Source organism: Gossypium arboreum, chromosome 6 (assembly GCF_025698485.1).
Source record: "Gossypium arboreum isolate Shixiya-1 chromosome 6, ASM2569848v2, whole genome shotgun sequence".
NCBI lineage: Eukaryota > Viridiplantae > Streptophyta > Magnoliopsida > Malvales > Malvaceae > Gossypium > Gossypium arboreum.
In genome coordinates this window covers 109,398,727-109,415,044 of record NC_069075.1, presented here as the reverse complement: position 1 = coordinate 109,415,044, position 16,318 = coordinate 109,398,727, and the positions used below count along the sequence as shown (strand labels likewise).

Here is a 16,318-nt window from a genome sequence, read left to right as displayed (position 1 = left end):
TGTTTGCTTGCTGAAAAAGTCTCTTTACGGTTTAAAACAGTCACCAAGACAGTGGTACAAGAGGTTTGATTCCTTTATGACTTCTCATGATTTCAAAAGAAGTTGTTTGACAGTTGTGTTTACTTTAAGAAAAATAGTGATGGTTCTTTCGTGTATCTGATTCTTTATGTTGATGACATGTTGATAGCAGCAAAAGATAAATGAGAGATAAGAAAAGTCAAAGCCCAACTAAGTGAAGAATTTGAGATGAAAGGTTTGGGACCAGTAAAGAAAATGCTTGGTATGGAGATTCTTAGATATAGAAAAGCAAGTAAATTGTACCTAAGTTAGAAGGGGTACATTGAGAAAGTTCTTTACAGGTTCAATATGCAGAGTGCTAAGCCTGTTAGTACTCATTTAGCAGCCCATTTCAGACTTTCATCGGCTTTGTCTCTACAATCAGATGATGAGATTAAGTACATGTCACATGTTCCATACTCTAGTGCAATGGGATCTCTCAGGTATGCTATGGTTTGTTCACGTCCAGATTTATCATATGCAGTCAGTGTAGTTAGCAGATACATGGTGAATCCTGATAAAGAACATTAGAAAGCAGTTTAGTGGATTTTAAGATACTTACAAGGTACTACTAATGTTTACTTACAGTTTGGAAGAACTAGAGATGGAGTCATTGGGTATGTTGGTGCTGATTTTGCTGGAGACCTTAATAGAAGAAGATCTCTCACAGGTTATGTCTTTACAATCGGAGGTTGTCTAATCAGTTGGAAAACCACTTTGCAAACTATAGTCGCTTTGTCTTCCACTGAAGCTGAGTACATGGCGATTACTGAAGCTTGTAAAGAAACTATTTGGTTGAAGGGACTTTTTAGTGAACTTAATGAAGACCTTCAAATCAGCACATTATTTTGTGATAGTCAGAGTGCAATCTTCCTTACAAAAGATCAAATGTTTCATGAGAGAACAAAACACATTGATGTTCAGTATCATTTTGTTTGTGATATTATTGCTCGCGATGATATTGTTGTGAGCAAAATTAGTACCCATGAAAATCCTGCAGATATGATGACTAAGTCACTTCCTATAACCAAGTTTGAGCATTGCTTAGACTTGGTTGGTGTTCATTGTTGAAGTTAAACCCTTAAGGGGTTTTATGGAAGAGGTAGAAAACTTGTTCGTTAAGAGTTCACAATGAAAAACTTGTTCATTGAGAATTTGTGTCTAGGTGGAGATTGTTAGAATTAAATGACCTGAATCCTTATTTAAATAAAATACAATGGTAAAATAAAATAAAAGTAAAATCCATATAGAACTACAAAATCCATATAGAACTACACTTCTTTTATTTTATTTTAGAATAAGGTTTTTTAAACCTTACTAAACTCCACCTATTTTATATTGATTAGAATAAAGTGTTTCAATCTTACTAGAATATGGTTTTACAAGCCTATAAATAAACATAGTCTATTCCTCTTATAATCATTCGAATTAGACATAGTGAATTTTCTTCTCCTCTGCCCCTGATTTTTTTCCTGAAAGGGTTTCCACGTAAAATCTATATGTTCTTTATTTTATTTTATTTTCACAGATTCCTATGCACAATCCAAATATTAAAATAGAAAATTTTCCCCTTTTTTTCCTTGTACTTCCCCAAGCCTGTTATTATAAATTTCTAATTTTTAATATTGTATTTTTAATCTTTAGAATTGTATTTTTTTTTAAATTTCATGATTGATACATGTGTTTTATTAGATTAAATAGTATAATTTAGATCTCTTTCAGCAAAAAATAAATAAATAAATAGAAGTGATAAACTATTTAGAATTTTAGTATTTAAAAAAATCATATAATGGTATTTTTAAAATATATATAACTTTAAAAATAAATTATGAATTCTAATATCTTTTAGACTTTTCTAATAGTTTAAGTTTTTTAAATTATCATTAAGAATTTTTTAAAGTATTAAAATGATATTTTAACTATAGTTATATTTATATATATATATATATATATATATATATATATATATTTAAAAAAGGAAAAACTAATATGGGAAAGTGCTAGGGAAAGGAAAAGGGAAATTTTCTATTTAATCCTTTGGGTTGTGCATGAGAACCCCAAATCCACATGTCAGTTGTCAGTTTGGGTTTACAATACTGTCATGTCTATTTTTGACAAAATAAATACATAATTGTCACTCCAAATCATCAGTTGCCATGTTGATTTGGGGTACCTAATCCATATTATTCAAATAATTAAACAAGTTTTCATATTATTTCGATAATTACGTTTTCCTATATTATTCTCGAAAAAAAACTAATGACAATACTTAGTTAAACAAGTGTTCTTAAATTCACTTATTAGAAAAAATTATGAAGGACCATATTAATTAAAAATTTTGTTAATAAATGTTAGAAATGATATAAATATCTTATTAAGTGGATGCCCATCATGATCATGATAAAGTTTTGATGTACTTTAAATTCTAATTGTTATTAGAATTAAATCTCTACTACTTTTATACTTCTTATGACTATAACTAGAGACTCTGATGAAGCATTGTAATCATCCCATTGATCAATAAAATATATTCTCTATTACTTTCCATTATTGTTTTGTTCTTTAGTCTCTCTATCTCTTATTATTTTATAACACGTTATCAGCACGATCTTGCTCAAAGTGATAGATCCTTTTATCAACGATCAAATTTATCCTCCATGATTTCCAATATCTTTGACTGCAAGATGCAAAGTTTTTACAGGAAGTTTCTTTTATTTAAGGTTTCATATCTGATTAGTATTTTGCATTCTTCTTTCATTATACATTATCATTGTTTTGATTAACTTATGTACTTTTTGTTCTTAAGGATGGTGAAAGATTTGATATCGTTAACTATATGAAATCGAGAAATAAGATCCACTCTCAAAGTTTATTTTTTGATATTTGATTGGGGATGATCTCTTTCTCTTAATTACAAAGGATGTTTATAATCACTACTTCTCATTCATGGTAACATAAGTCAATCTAATCAACTTCTTTTGAAATTTGATTTGATTTCTATTAAAAAGTTCAATTTATATAATTCACTATCCATATCTCTATGAATTTATAAAACCCTTCACGCATTTAGTTACTAGGATTTTTATGTGGAGATAAATATTTTGAATAGAATTGATTGGTTTAATTTTGATTTTGATTAAGATATATGATTATTATAGAATGCGAGTAAAAATACTTTCTTGTCATGAACTTAGGGATGTTCACCCTATCTGTGGTAATTTCATATCATTGTAGAATTTGAAATGAAATTATGTCATAAGAGGTGGATGTTAGAAAGTGTTTATGTTTAAACCTTTATAGTTGTAAAGTTATTTTAATTCAACAAGATAATCTTTTGTATTTTGTTGTGTTATGATATATAAATAAAATATATATTATCTAACCACAATGATTTATTAGTAACATGAATCTATTATTTGTTATATTTAATACATGTTTTATTTATATCTATTCATTTTATATGAATAAATAAAATTTTAGAAGGTTAGAAATTTTTTATCGTTCATGTTAAAAAGAATTGCAAAAGCGTATATTATTTAAAATAAATTAAGCATTCATTAAGGTTATATAATAAAATGATTATATACTCTGAAGAGTTAATATTGCATCAAACTATAAAAAATCTCTTTAAAAGCTAATATTTTACCTCTATATGATGCAAAATTTTCTAAAATATAATATTGTTTTTCAGATCAAGAAGCTATTCGTTGAATAAAACCTTCATGTGTTTTACATTAAAACCGTATATAGAAATAACATAAGATACACATGTATTTATATTATACAAATTCCCTGAAGGAATGCATTACACTCTATGATTGAAATATCTAATGTGCTTGTAACACCCCAAACCCGCATGGACATTATGGTCGAACCTGAATATGTTACGAAGAAGGTTTATAAAATGACTTTCTTGTCATTGGCAAATCAACGTAACTTGGTATGTCCGATTTGTTTGGAGAACTTATTGATGTACTTATATGATTTAAAATCGTTGCTCATTTACGCATTTTCATTAAATCGATTGTTTTACAATGGAGTTTATTTAAAATGTCATATTTTGACAAATCAAATTGTTTCCTTGAAAATTGTTATTTCAAAAAAGTTGTCACTTTCAGAAAAACCGTTTTATCAGTTGTTACGCTTAGAAACCAAAATAAAATTCAAAACTAAAAATAGTCCCAAAAAGTCCGGAGAGTCCTAAAATTACAAAACTCTCAAAAACCAGAAAAGTTTAAACTAATTTTTTAAAGAATGAAATTTTACAGAAATGTGGTCATCATTGAGCTTCCATCACACCGACCTGCCTAAGTCTGAAGGTTACCTGAACAGAACAAACAAATAGAGAGTGAGTTTTGAAACTCAATGTGTAATGCGTATATGAACAGAAATTTAGATTCAATCTTATGCAGAACAGACACAGATATAAACCATTTAAAGAATTAGAATTATCATAAACATACAAATATGCATAATCCTACCCCCATCCTCTACAAACCAACTTTGTCCATCCCAACACACCACCTGGGGTATAAAACACCCACCTAGCTCTACACACTGCATAGTGTCTATAAGACACTTTTCAGATTTAGTTGCAGCATTGTTGTCAGTAAATTAGCGAGATATCACCTCACACAGAATACTTCCTCCTCATAATACATAACCTGCCCCATAATTAGATACAGATAAAATAGAATAACAAATATTACACATGCTTGTACATAATAGAACAGACCATACATACCGTATTTCATAGCACTCATATAAAGGTAATTTATGTCAAGTTCAATTTAACAGAGTAGCAAATTTTGATGCCTTAAGGATTATACCACACATATCAACCCTACGGAAGGCCCACAGTTGATCAGAACGACGTATAAGGCCCTAAAGAAAAATTCTGAAATTTGGGCCTATATACCCGTGTGGGCCCACACACAAAAAATGGCCTTACCCATGTGGCCCACACAGTCTGGCACACGGCCCACACACCCGTGTGTAACAGACGGCCTCATACATAGTCATGTGTAGCACACAACCTATCACAATGCCATATGGTGTCGGCAAGCCCAATTTTCAGCTTTCACCGGTCATCGTTTTCTGGCATTTTTGTTACACACCTGATTTGATGCTGATGAAAATGCAACCTCGAGACCACCAACACCTAAAAACAACATTCCAACGCCTAATTTTAGTTAAAATTTATGAAACTCAAACAAAAAATTATTCAAACAAAGCTTCGTGAAAGCATCCAATGCATTCACACACTTACTGCCAACAAACAGGAAACAACCAACACTAAATTCGTTGGAGAAGCACCAGCCACTTCTTGTCTTTCCCTAAATGAGAATTAAATGAAACACTAACAATGAATTCCGTCAAAACATAATTAGAACCCCCCAAATTTATACGGTTAAGAAACTACTCAATAGCTTACCTATTTAGAATGGGCCAAAGAACCCGAATGCACAACGATTAGAATGAACGATTGATGAACAGAGTTGAAGGAGGGAGCAACAAAAATTTTGTAGAGGAAAGGGGAGAAAAAACGCCAGAAAGAAAGATTTTCGGAAAAAGAATAAAAATTAAAAAAATAAAAATAAAAAACTAAATCAAATAAAATTCCAATTCCCCACCATCCTACTAACCAAAAAATTCCACCAAAACCAACCTACTAACTCTCATCCACTACCACAGACTTTCAATTCTACTGAACTTTTACTACACCACCGATACACACTCTCAGAAGCAAAAATTATCATCCTTCGTTCACTCGGGGGTTCTAACACAAGACCCTAAGGCAAGCTAACACCTTACCACTTGAACCAACAAGCTCATTCTGATATGAGTTGGCTGAAAAATATAATATAAGTCAAACCACTAGAGATAAGACTAGGATAAAAAATAGCAAAATTTCTAAAAGTGGGACTTGAACCCAAGACCTCAAGCACATAAAAAATAGCAGAATTTTCAATAGGACTTGAACCCAAGACCTCAAGCACACCCAACATATCACGTAGGGTATAAAATACCTATGTAGCCCTACACACTACGTAGTGCCTATAAGACACTTTTCAGATTTAGTTGCAACATTGTTGTCAGTAAATTGGCGAGATATCGCCTCACACAGAATACTTCCTCCTCATAATACATAACCCATCCCATTATCAGATATAGATAAAATAGAATATCAGATATTACACATGCTTATACATAATAGAACAGACCATATATATCGCATTCCATAACACTCATATAAAGGTAATTTACGTCAAGTTCAATCTAACATAGTAGTAGATTTCATGCCTTAAGGCTTATACCACACATATCAGCCCTACGGAAGGCCCACAATTGATCGGAACGACATGCACGACCCTAGAGAAAAATTTTGAAATTTGGCCTACGTACCCTTATGGCCCACACTGCCCAATTTTCAGCTTTCACCGATCATTATTTTTTCACATTTTTTCACATTTTCGCTACACACCTGATTTGATTATGACGCAAAAACAACCCCGAGACCACTGAAACCTAAAAATATCTTTCCAATGCCCAATTTCAATTAAAATTTATGAAACTCAAACAAAAAATTATTCAAACAAAGCCTCGCGAAAGCATCCAACGCATTCGCACACTTATCATCAACAAACAGGAAACAACCAACACTCAATTCACTGGAGAAGCACCAGCTGCTTCTTGTCTTTCCCCTAAACAAGAATTAAACAAAACACCAACAATGAATTCCGTTAAAACATAAATAGAATCCCTCCAAATGTATATGATTAAGAAACTACTCAAGAGCTTACCTACTCAGAACAGGCCGAAGAACCCAAATGCACAATGATTAGAATGAATGATTGATGAACAAAGTTGAAGGAGGGAGCAACATAAATTTTGCAGAGGAAGGGAGAGAAAAAAGGTCAAAAAGAAAGATTTTGGGAAAAAGAATAAAAATTTTAAAAAATAATAAAAATAAAAATAAAAACTAAATCAAATAAAATCCCAACTCCCTACTATCCCACTAACCAACAAATCCCACCAAAACAAACCCACTAACTCTCATCCAATACCACAGACTTTCAATTCCCCCGAACCTTTACACCACCGATACACACCGTCAAAATAAAAAATTATCATCCTTTGCTTACACAGAGGTTCAAACACAAGACCCTAAGTCAATCCCATTTTGATATGAGTTGACCGAAAAAATAATAGAAGCCAAACCACTAGAGATAAGGCTAGGATAAAAAATAGCAGAATTTCCAAAAGTGGGACTTGAACCCTAGACCTCAAGCACACCCTCAAATCACTTAACCACTGTAGCAAATACTTATTTATGACAAACTTCATAAAAATAGAGTTAAATAAATCAGGGCGTTATAGTGCTCCTTGAGTAATAATATTGTAAAAATGACTTTAAAATTATTGTCAAACGATCTTATACCTTCTAGTGGCTAAACAAAATAATAAGTTACCAATAAAAAACTATGAAATTCTTCCCACTAGTTCTGCTTCATTCCCTAAAATGAATGTAAGGGCACATAACAATTATAAAAAATGAAAATATAGAGATCATGATTATTGTTGTAATTGAGGATGTGATTGGAAATCATGATTATAATAGTGGTACTTCTAACCACTAGAAAAAAGAATAATAATGAAAAACAAAAAAATTATGGACAAAATATTTGAAGATTTTGACATATTCCCTGAATTGAATATTGCAAATAACTGTTTGCAAATTATATTTTTAATTGAGTTAATGACATTATGGACTTCACATTGATATAAACATTTCCAGAAGTAAATGTCACAATATTGCTTATATGTGAATGCAAAATTAAAAAAATGATGATAAAATTATTAATTGTCAAAATTTATATTTACATTATTAGTACAATTGAAAATTTGAAAAACATGATTAAGTAAACCAGAAGTTTACTGATACAAATACATTTCTTATTTGGCATGGCCAGCTAGATCATCCTAGATTATATATGATGCAAAAATTAATTGAGAATTCATATAGACATTTATTAAAGAACCAAAGATTCTTTAATTTAAAGAATTCTCATGTGTTACTTGTTCTCAATAATAATTGATTATTACAAACTCACTGGTTAAAGTTGAGATTTAATGTTTTGCATTTTTGAAATAAATATGGGTCAATTCATCCACCATGTGGATGATTTTGACATTATATGATTTTGGTAGATGCATCTACAAACTAATCACATGCGTTATCAACTTGCAACTTGTCGTTTGTGAGATTGCTTGTTTAAATGATTAATTTCAACTTATGCAATTAAAACAATTCATCTTGCTTATGTTGCTGAGTTTATGTCCCACACTTTCAATAATTATTGTATGTCAATCGGGATAAAAGTTGAACATCCTGTAGCTCATGTTCACATATAAAAGGATATAGCTAAATCATTTATCAAATGCCTCTAACTAATAGTTAAACCATTACTTATGAGAACAAAACTTCCTATTTCAACATGAGATTGTATTGATTTACATGTACGCATCAAACCAATAAATTATAAATACTCCCCATTACAATTGATTTTTGGTCAAGAGTTAAATATTTCTCATCCTACAATTTTTGGATGTGCGGTATATGTTCTAACTGCTCCACCACAACGCACAAAGATGGGTCATCATAAGAGATCGAGAATGTATATTTATATGAGTCTCCTTATAATATTTTTGAGCTATTAATTTCATATTTAGTTATGACATGACTTGTCAATTTTCCCAACTTTAGGGGGAGAGAATACAAAGTTGGATTAATAAAGTACTTGAAATGAATTATCAATGTCTAAGATCCTTGTACAAAGCAATGTGAACTAGGAGTTCAACAGATAATTCATTTTACAAATCAACTGTCAAATTCATTAAATCTCACATACTAGTTGAAAATGCTCCAATATGAATTGATGTCCTAATAGGGAAAACTATTAATGCAAAAGAAAGTAATTTATGCCTGAAGCATGGAAGATCGGACGGTATCCTCGTAAAAGAAATGAGTAAACATTCAAGATGACCATATAGTGGAGGCGGGGGTTCCTAAAAAGACCCATGACATAACTAATTAGAAAACTCAAGAAAATATTCTGGTACCTAAAAGTGAAAATGTTAATAATGAAAATAAAGAGATCTCGATAAGTTATGTCAATACGAGAAAAAGATGAAACCGAAAAATAATATTGCTATTGAAATAATAAAAGAAAATCAGGATCCTAAGCACCGAAAAATAATATTGCTATTGAAATAATAAAAGAAAATCAGGATCTTAAGCCTAAATCTATTGAGGAATGTAAAAATAGAAAAGATTGGCCAAAATGGAAAGATGCAATTTAAGCATAATTGAATTCATTTTCTAAACGCGAAGTTTTTTGGACCTATAATCCAAACACCTAAATGTGTAAAGCCGGTAAGATATAAATGGGTATTTGTGCAAAAATAAAATGACAAAAAAATGAAGTCGTAAGATATAAAGCACGACTTGTAGCATAAGGATTTTCACAAAGGCCCGACATTGATTATGAAGAGACATATTCTCCTGTGGTGGATGCAATGACATTTAGATATCTTATTAGTCTAGTAGTACGTGAAAAAATTAGCATGTATCTAATGGATGTTGTTACAGCTTATTTATATGGTACACTTGATAGCGAAATTTATATGAAAATCCCTGAAGGATTTAAAATCCCAGAAGGATATAGAATTGCTCGAGAAATTGCTCAATCAGATTAAAGAAAAGTTTATATGGATTAAAACAATCTTGATGTATGTGGTACAATCATTTTAGTGAATACTTATTAAAAGAAGGTTACAAAAATAATCTAATTTGTCCATATGTCTTTATAAAAAGGTTTGGATCAGATTTTGTGATAATTATTGTTTATGTTGGTAATCTAAATATTATTAGAACTCCTGAAGAGCTTCAAAATAAAATAAATTGTTTAAAGAAAGAATTTGAGATGAAAGATCTTAGAAAAACAAAGTTTTATCTTAACTTATAAATCGAGCATTTAAAAGATGGAATTCTTGTTTATCAATCAACTTATATAGAAAAGATATTAAAGAAATTTTACATGGATAAAGTACACCCATTGAGTACTCCGATGGTTGTACAATCATTAGAATAATGATCAATTTTGTCCTTGGGAGAATGATGAAGAGTTTATTGGTCCTGAAGTACCATATTTAAGTGTCATAGGCCATTGATGTATCTTGCAAACAACACAAGACCTGATATAGCTTTCGCTGTAAACTTGTTAATAAGGTTTAGTTCTTCTCCAACACGTAGACATTGGAATGGAATTAAACATGTATTTAGATATCTCAGAAGGACCATTGATATGGGTTTATTTTATTCAAATGATTCAAAATCCCTATTAGTCGGCTATGCTAATGCTAGATACTTATCAGGTCCACATAAAGGTCGAACTCAAATAAGACATTTATTTACATGTGCCATATCATAGCGTTCAACAAAGCAAACATTACCTGCCACTTCTTCAAATCATATAGAAATAATTGCAATACATGAGGTAAGTCGAGATTGTGTTTGGCTAAAGTTATTGACCCGTGTGTTTGGCTAAGGTTATGAACCCAACATATCCAGAAGATATGTAATTTGCCTTTACAGGAAAAGATGTCAACTATCTTATAAGAAGATAATGTAACATGTATAGCTCAATTGAAGGGTGATTACATCAAAGGTGATAGAACAAAATATATTTCACCAAAATTATTCTTCACACATGAGCTTGAGAAAAGAGGTGATATAAATGTTCAACAAATTTGTTCTAGTGATAATTTAGTAGATCTTTTTACTGAGGCATTACCAACTTCAACATTTGAAAGACTACTAGACAAGATTGGAATGTGTCAACTCAAAGATTTAATATAATGTTGTCATTAGGGGAGTCTAAAACAAGTTGTACACTTTTCCTCTAACCAAGGTTTTGTCCCATTGAGTTTTCCTGATAAATGTTTTTAATGAGGCAGCTTGTAATAGAAGATTGTGTACTCTTTTTCCTTCATTAGGTTTTTATCCCACAGGGTTTTTCATAATAAGGTTTTAATGAGGCACATTATCTAGCAATGGACATCCAAGGGGGAGTATTATGAATATCTTATTAAGTGGATGTCCATCATGATCAAGATAAAGTTTTAATGTACTTTAAATTCTAATAGTTATTAGACTTAGATCTCTACTTCTTTTCTACTTCTTATGCCTATAAACAGAGACTCTGATGAAGCATTGTAATCATCCTTTTAATCAATAAAATACATTCTCTATTGCTTCCTATATATTCTTTGTTCTTTAGTCTCTCTATCTCTCTTTATTTTATAGCAAGTGTTCTTAAATTCACTGATTAAAAAAAATTATGAAGGACCTTATTAATTAAAAATTTTGTTAATATGTGACAGCCCAAAATTGACCCTAGTCGGAAGGTGGTCTCGGGACCACAAAACCGAGGCATAAAATAATTAAAAATTTATTTTGATGCCTATAATATGTGTGTGCTCATGTATGACATTTTATGATGATTGATTTAGTGTTATAAGGGTGAATTCCACAAGAAAGGACTTAGTAGTGAACTTTGAAAGTATGATAGGAAATGTGTGATGACTAATTAAAGCATGCATGCAAAATAATGGACTTGCATGTCAAATTCCCCTTTTATAGGTGGTGGCCGGCCATGACAAGGAGGATGGGCTAAACATGTCATGAAACATGTTTTGTTGGTGCATTAGGGTGAAATAATAAACAAAGGTGTATGGGTGATAAAAAATGAAAAAAAATGTGTGTGAGTGTGGTAATCCCCCTTGCCGTGAGTTGAGAAAGAAGGAAGAAAAAATTTGTTGTGTTCTTCCTTTCTCATCCTTTGGCCGAAAATCATAAGAAGGAAGAAAGAGGATTTTTGCTTCATGCTTGGTTTAGAAGAGATTTAGAAGGTGATTTGGCTAAATTGGCATCAAGATTAAGGTATGTATGAGGTTGTGTTAGGAGTTTCATGCATGTTTTGGTTGCTAACTTGATGTGCATGTTAGCCATGGCTCAAATCTTTGTTATGCCATGGAAATGGTATTTGGCCAAAGTTGTTATGGTGATAAAGCCATTGCATGCTAAGTGTGAAGCTTGATGATGATGCATGCAATGATGGATTGTCTACTCTTGAGTAAGATTTTGAGTTTTCTTTTGTTTAACCATGATTGAAGTTGAAAAGGGCATGATTGTCATATTCGGCCATGATGCATTCATGAGCATGGTTCATGCTTCTTGCATGTTAGTTAAAATTTGTGTTTTGGATGGCTATGGACACCTTGAAATTCGCCATGCTCATATATGTATATATATGTTTGCACATGATGCTTTGGTTATGAAGTAAGTGATGAATATGTTTGTTTAAAGAAGAAGATGTTGAAGAATAATTGTGAAATTGTAAGCACATTCTACCTAGCACACATATGAGTGCTTGATGCTATATTGTAAGTTTTGAGCTACAATATGCAAAGCATTAACTAGTAAAATGCATGCTGTTTTGTGTGGTATTAAGTGCATAATTGGCCTCAACATGGACAAGTATATTCGGCCTTGGGTAGCCTATTGAAGGCCTTAGCTTTTCCTTGATGCTCGAATAAATTGTATTGAATTGCTTGATGTAGTATAAAATGTGCATGACCATTGTGTATTCAAGCTAAAGGGTGGCCATATGACCATTTAAATTCCTTGTCATATTCGCCATAAGCTAGCACAATGAGGTTTTGATAAATTGAATTTGTTTGAATTAGCTCAAGAGCTAAGAGGGCCACAATTGGACAAGGGAAGGAAAAAGTAATCGAATAGCCGTAAAAGCCGTTCGACAACATCCGAGGTAAGTCCTCAAGAAGTGACCTTACTTGAATTATGTGGAATGAAATATGGATGTATTGATTATTGATTTATGTGTGTATGAGTATTCGAATGATACCGGCTAAGTCCCGGCGATTATGCTAGTGATTATAATTGTGTTTGAGCCTTAGTAACGAAAATAAATATGTATGTCCAATGATTATTGATGTATGTGCATGAGAAATTGAATGATATCCGGGCTAAGCCCAAGACAATTATCTTGGAAATTATAACCGGTTAAGACCAAGGCAATTGTGCTAGTGGCTACATCCGGCTAAGACCAAGGCATTCGTATGAAGTCATTCTATCCGGCTAAGACCAAGGCATTTGTGCAAATCGTGATATCCGGGTTAAGTCCCGTGAGGCCTTGGTGCGGGTTACCAAAACGGGCTATGTCCCAAGGCGATTGAACGAGTAGCGACATCCGGTTAAACTCCGAAGGTATGTGATTTGAAAATTATAAGCTTGCTGGAAAATTTCAGCTAATGCACTTGTGAAATTTCCCAATGACAAGGTAAGTGCGGTGCGTGCTTTGCGCGCTAGGAGTAAGAGCGTATGAATATCCGCTCCTATGATGGAACGAGTTATCGGCCTTAATGAAGCCGTTATTTGTGTATGAACATAAGAGTTAGGATGGTGAAGTAAGTATGATTATGTGAATGTGCATTAATGAAATGATGCATTTGGTTATGTGAATGTATTGCTTTAATTAAAGCTGATTTTATTCCTTGAGACTTACTAAGCATAAAAATGCTTACCCCGTTGCTTTGGCTCTCTGTCTTATAGATTTTGCTCGATAGCAATCGGATTCGGGATCATTAAAGTCGAAGTCATCCACACTATCAACGCCTCTATTTTGGTATAAATTTTGGTTGAACTTTGAAATGGCATGTATAGGACTACTCCTTGTTGGTTTAAATATGTTATGATGTATATGTGTACGGCCATGCGAAAATGGCTCGTAAAAGTGAAGTATCAACTTCAACTATTTGCGGTTTGTATATATATATATGGTGTCATGATGTGACTATGAATTGGAAATGGGAATGTTGGTCACATGATCAGCCATTGGCATGGTTAAAATGATCATATGTGGACCTATGTATGGCAAGACTAGTTGGTTCATGGAGACTACAAAATAGGTAAGACCTACCTTAAAAACAGATGCTGCCAGCTGCAGTAACGTGAATGTGAAAAATCACCAAAATTTGTAGGAATGGTATTAAATAGTGAATCAGCTATGTAAATGAACATTGATGAGTCTATTTTCATATGGAAGAAACGAAATGGTCATAGGAGTTACATGTTAAGAGATATTAAAGCTATTGTGAGACAGGGCCAGAACGGTTTCTGGGTCCCCTGTCGTAACTTCAAAAATTTACTATAAATTATCCAGAAAGAATTAGGAGTCATGCTTTATATGTACAGATTCCATTTTGAGTTTAGTTTCATTAGAAACAAACGACACCAGTATTAAAGCCCTGTACAGAGAGATATTCAAGTTGTAACTCGCGAAGGTCAGAGTAGTCGATCCCTGTAACATGGGTGACTTTAACTAATAAACTGTACCAATTGGCCTGACCAAAAATTCTAGAAATAAATCCATGGATGGATATATGAGTCTAAATTCAGGGAAAATTTACGAAACCGGTTTCCGAGTTTTGAAACTCGAGATATGATTTTTAAGGCGACGGTGACGCAGTTTTCCAGCCTGACTGGAAATGCCAAATTGGTGGGCAAAAATATGTGGACTTGGCTTGTTAACCCCTCGTGTCCGACACCGGCGATGGTCTCGGGTTCGGGGTGTTACATAATAAATATTATAAATTATATTATCGATGCATTTTAAGGATATTTTTTTTTGTCGAACTTTGCAAAAGGTCTCTTTGCTATGCCTTTCTACTATAATATAATATTTTTAGTCCATCTAACAGTTTTTTATAAATGTGATGTTTGAAGCGGAAGTGATGTTGATAAAAGGCGAAAAGTTTGGTAGACTATTGAAGGAGAAATGGGAGTTTGATGCAAATTAGGAGGGAGTGTTGGAACTTAAACTCAACGTCTATCCTATGAACTTATAATGCGACTTGTTCTTGAGGAAGAAATCAAAGAATAAGAGGTGATAGATGCTCTATGTTCATGGTTTTTAGTTTATTTATATGTGGTGTAGGTCAAACTTCTTTTGTTTCTATTGCTTTATTTGAGATCCTACATCGTCAACTTTATTTTGTATTAGGTGTGTGGTGTTCTTTTAAAAGCTCTACGTCCAAGTCAACTTTAGGTCCTACCCAACTGTTTTCTTATGTTTTGCCTTTGGGAACCTAATCTTACTCTTCTTTCCAACTCTAATTTTGATTCACCTTCTTACTTTAAGCCCAACATTAAGCAAGAGGCAAGTTCACCATTAATTTATTCTTCAGCTTTTAACTTTGTAGTTTTGTTGGTTTAAGGAGAAGGAAACTGTATTCTAATCTTATGTTAGTGAAAACAAATTTAATACTATAATTGGTGGGGTAGAAGATTATTTGTTGAAATCATCATATTGTGGGGATGAGAATGGTATTGAACTATTATGTACCTTCTCTTTTGCGAAAGAAGTGATTGTATGCCTCCAAGGAGTACAAATGAAGTTGGATCTTGACTTCTAAAGGGTGATTTGGAAGGGGTAGTCTCACAGTGGTGAAGAAACTACAAAATAAAAAGGAAGATATATCAGAGATCAGCCCTATTATCAAATATGTGAAAAGAGCTCGTCGGGCCTTCGTGGAGTGTAGATTTAATTTTGTGGGGAGAAATGCAAATGAGACAGCACACCGGTAAGCAAAAGAATGATTATTCAATGGTGAAACTTACTTACCTGATGATGATTATTCAATGGTGAAACTTACTTACCTGATGGAGGGAACTCTTGAGGCAGTATAGAAAGCAACGGAGGAAGATAATTGCTGGGCTAAGTTAGGACATTTGCATCGTTCTAGTTTCCTTAAGAGGGATCCTTGATAGGACTGAAAGGAAATGAAAGGTTTCTGTGTGTGAAGTCTCTATCTACTTTTCTAGATTCAAGAGTATAGTAATTGTCATAACTGAGTTGATTCCTCATTTTAATTATGCCTTTAGTGCTGAGGCTCTTTTAAGTTTGGGCTTTAGGCTTGTCATTTTTTACTGTTGGTATTTGCTTGTTTTATTTCTTTTTCTAATAAATAAAAGTATGGCCCGACCTATTTATTTCAAAAAAGAAAAAGACTGAAAATATACATTTTAAAGAGTGGAGGAGTAGAAATTATCAAATTATAATAAAAAGGCTAAATATACTACTAAGAAATTTTATGAAATTGAACCTTTAATTCCAAA

The 16,318-nt window shown here is 32.4% G+C and overlaps 1 long non-coding RNA gene across 1 annotated transcript; it reads right to left on the bottom strand.

Moving 5' to 3' along the window:
• Positions 1-4,130: 4,130 nt before the first annotated feature.
• Positions 4,131-16,046, bottom strand: LOC128294175 (uncharacterized). Its single transcript, XR_008284452.1, has 3 exons — positions 15,860-16,046; positions 15,546-15,655; positions 4,131-4,381 (listed from the first exon to the last, which is right to left on the bottom strand). It is a non-coding gene; the product is annotated as an uncharacterized LOC128294175 (long non-coding RNA).
• Between the last annotated feature and the right edge of the window lie 272 nt (positions 16,047-16,318).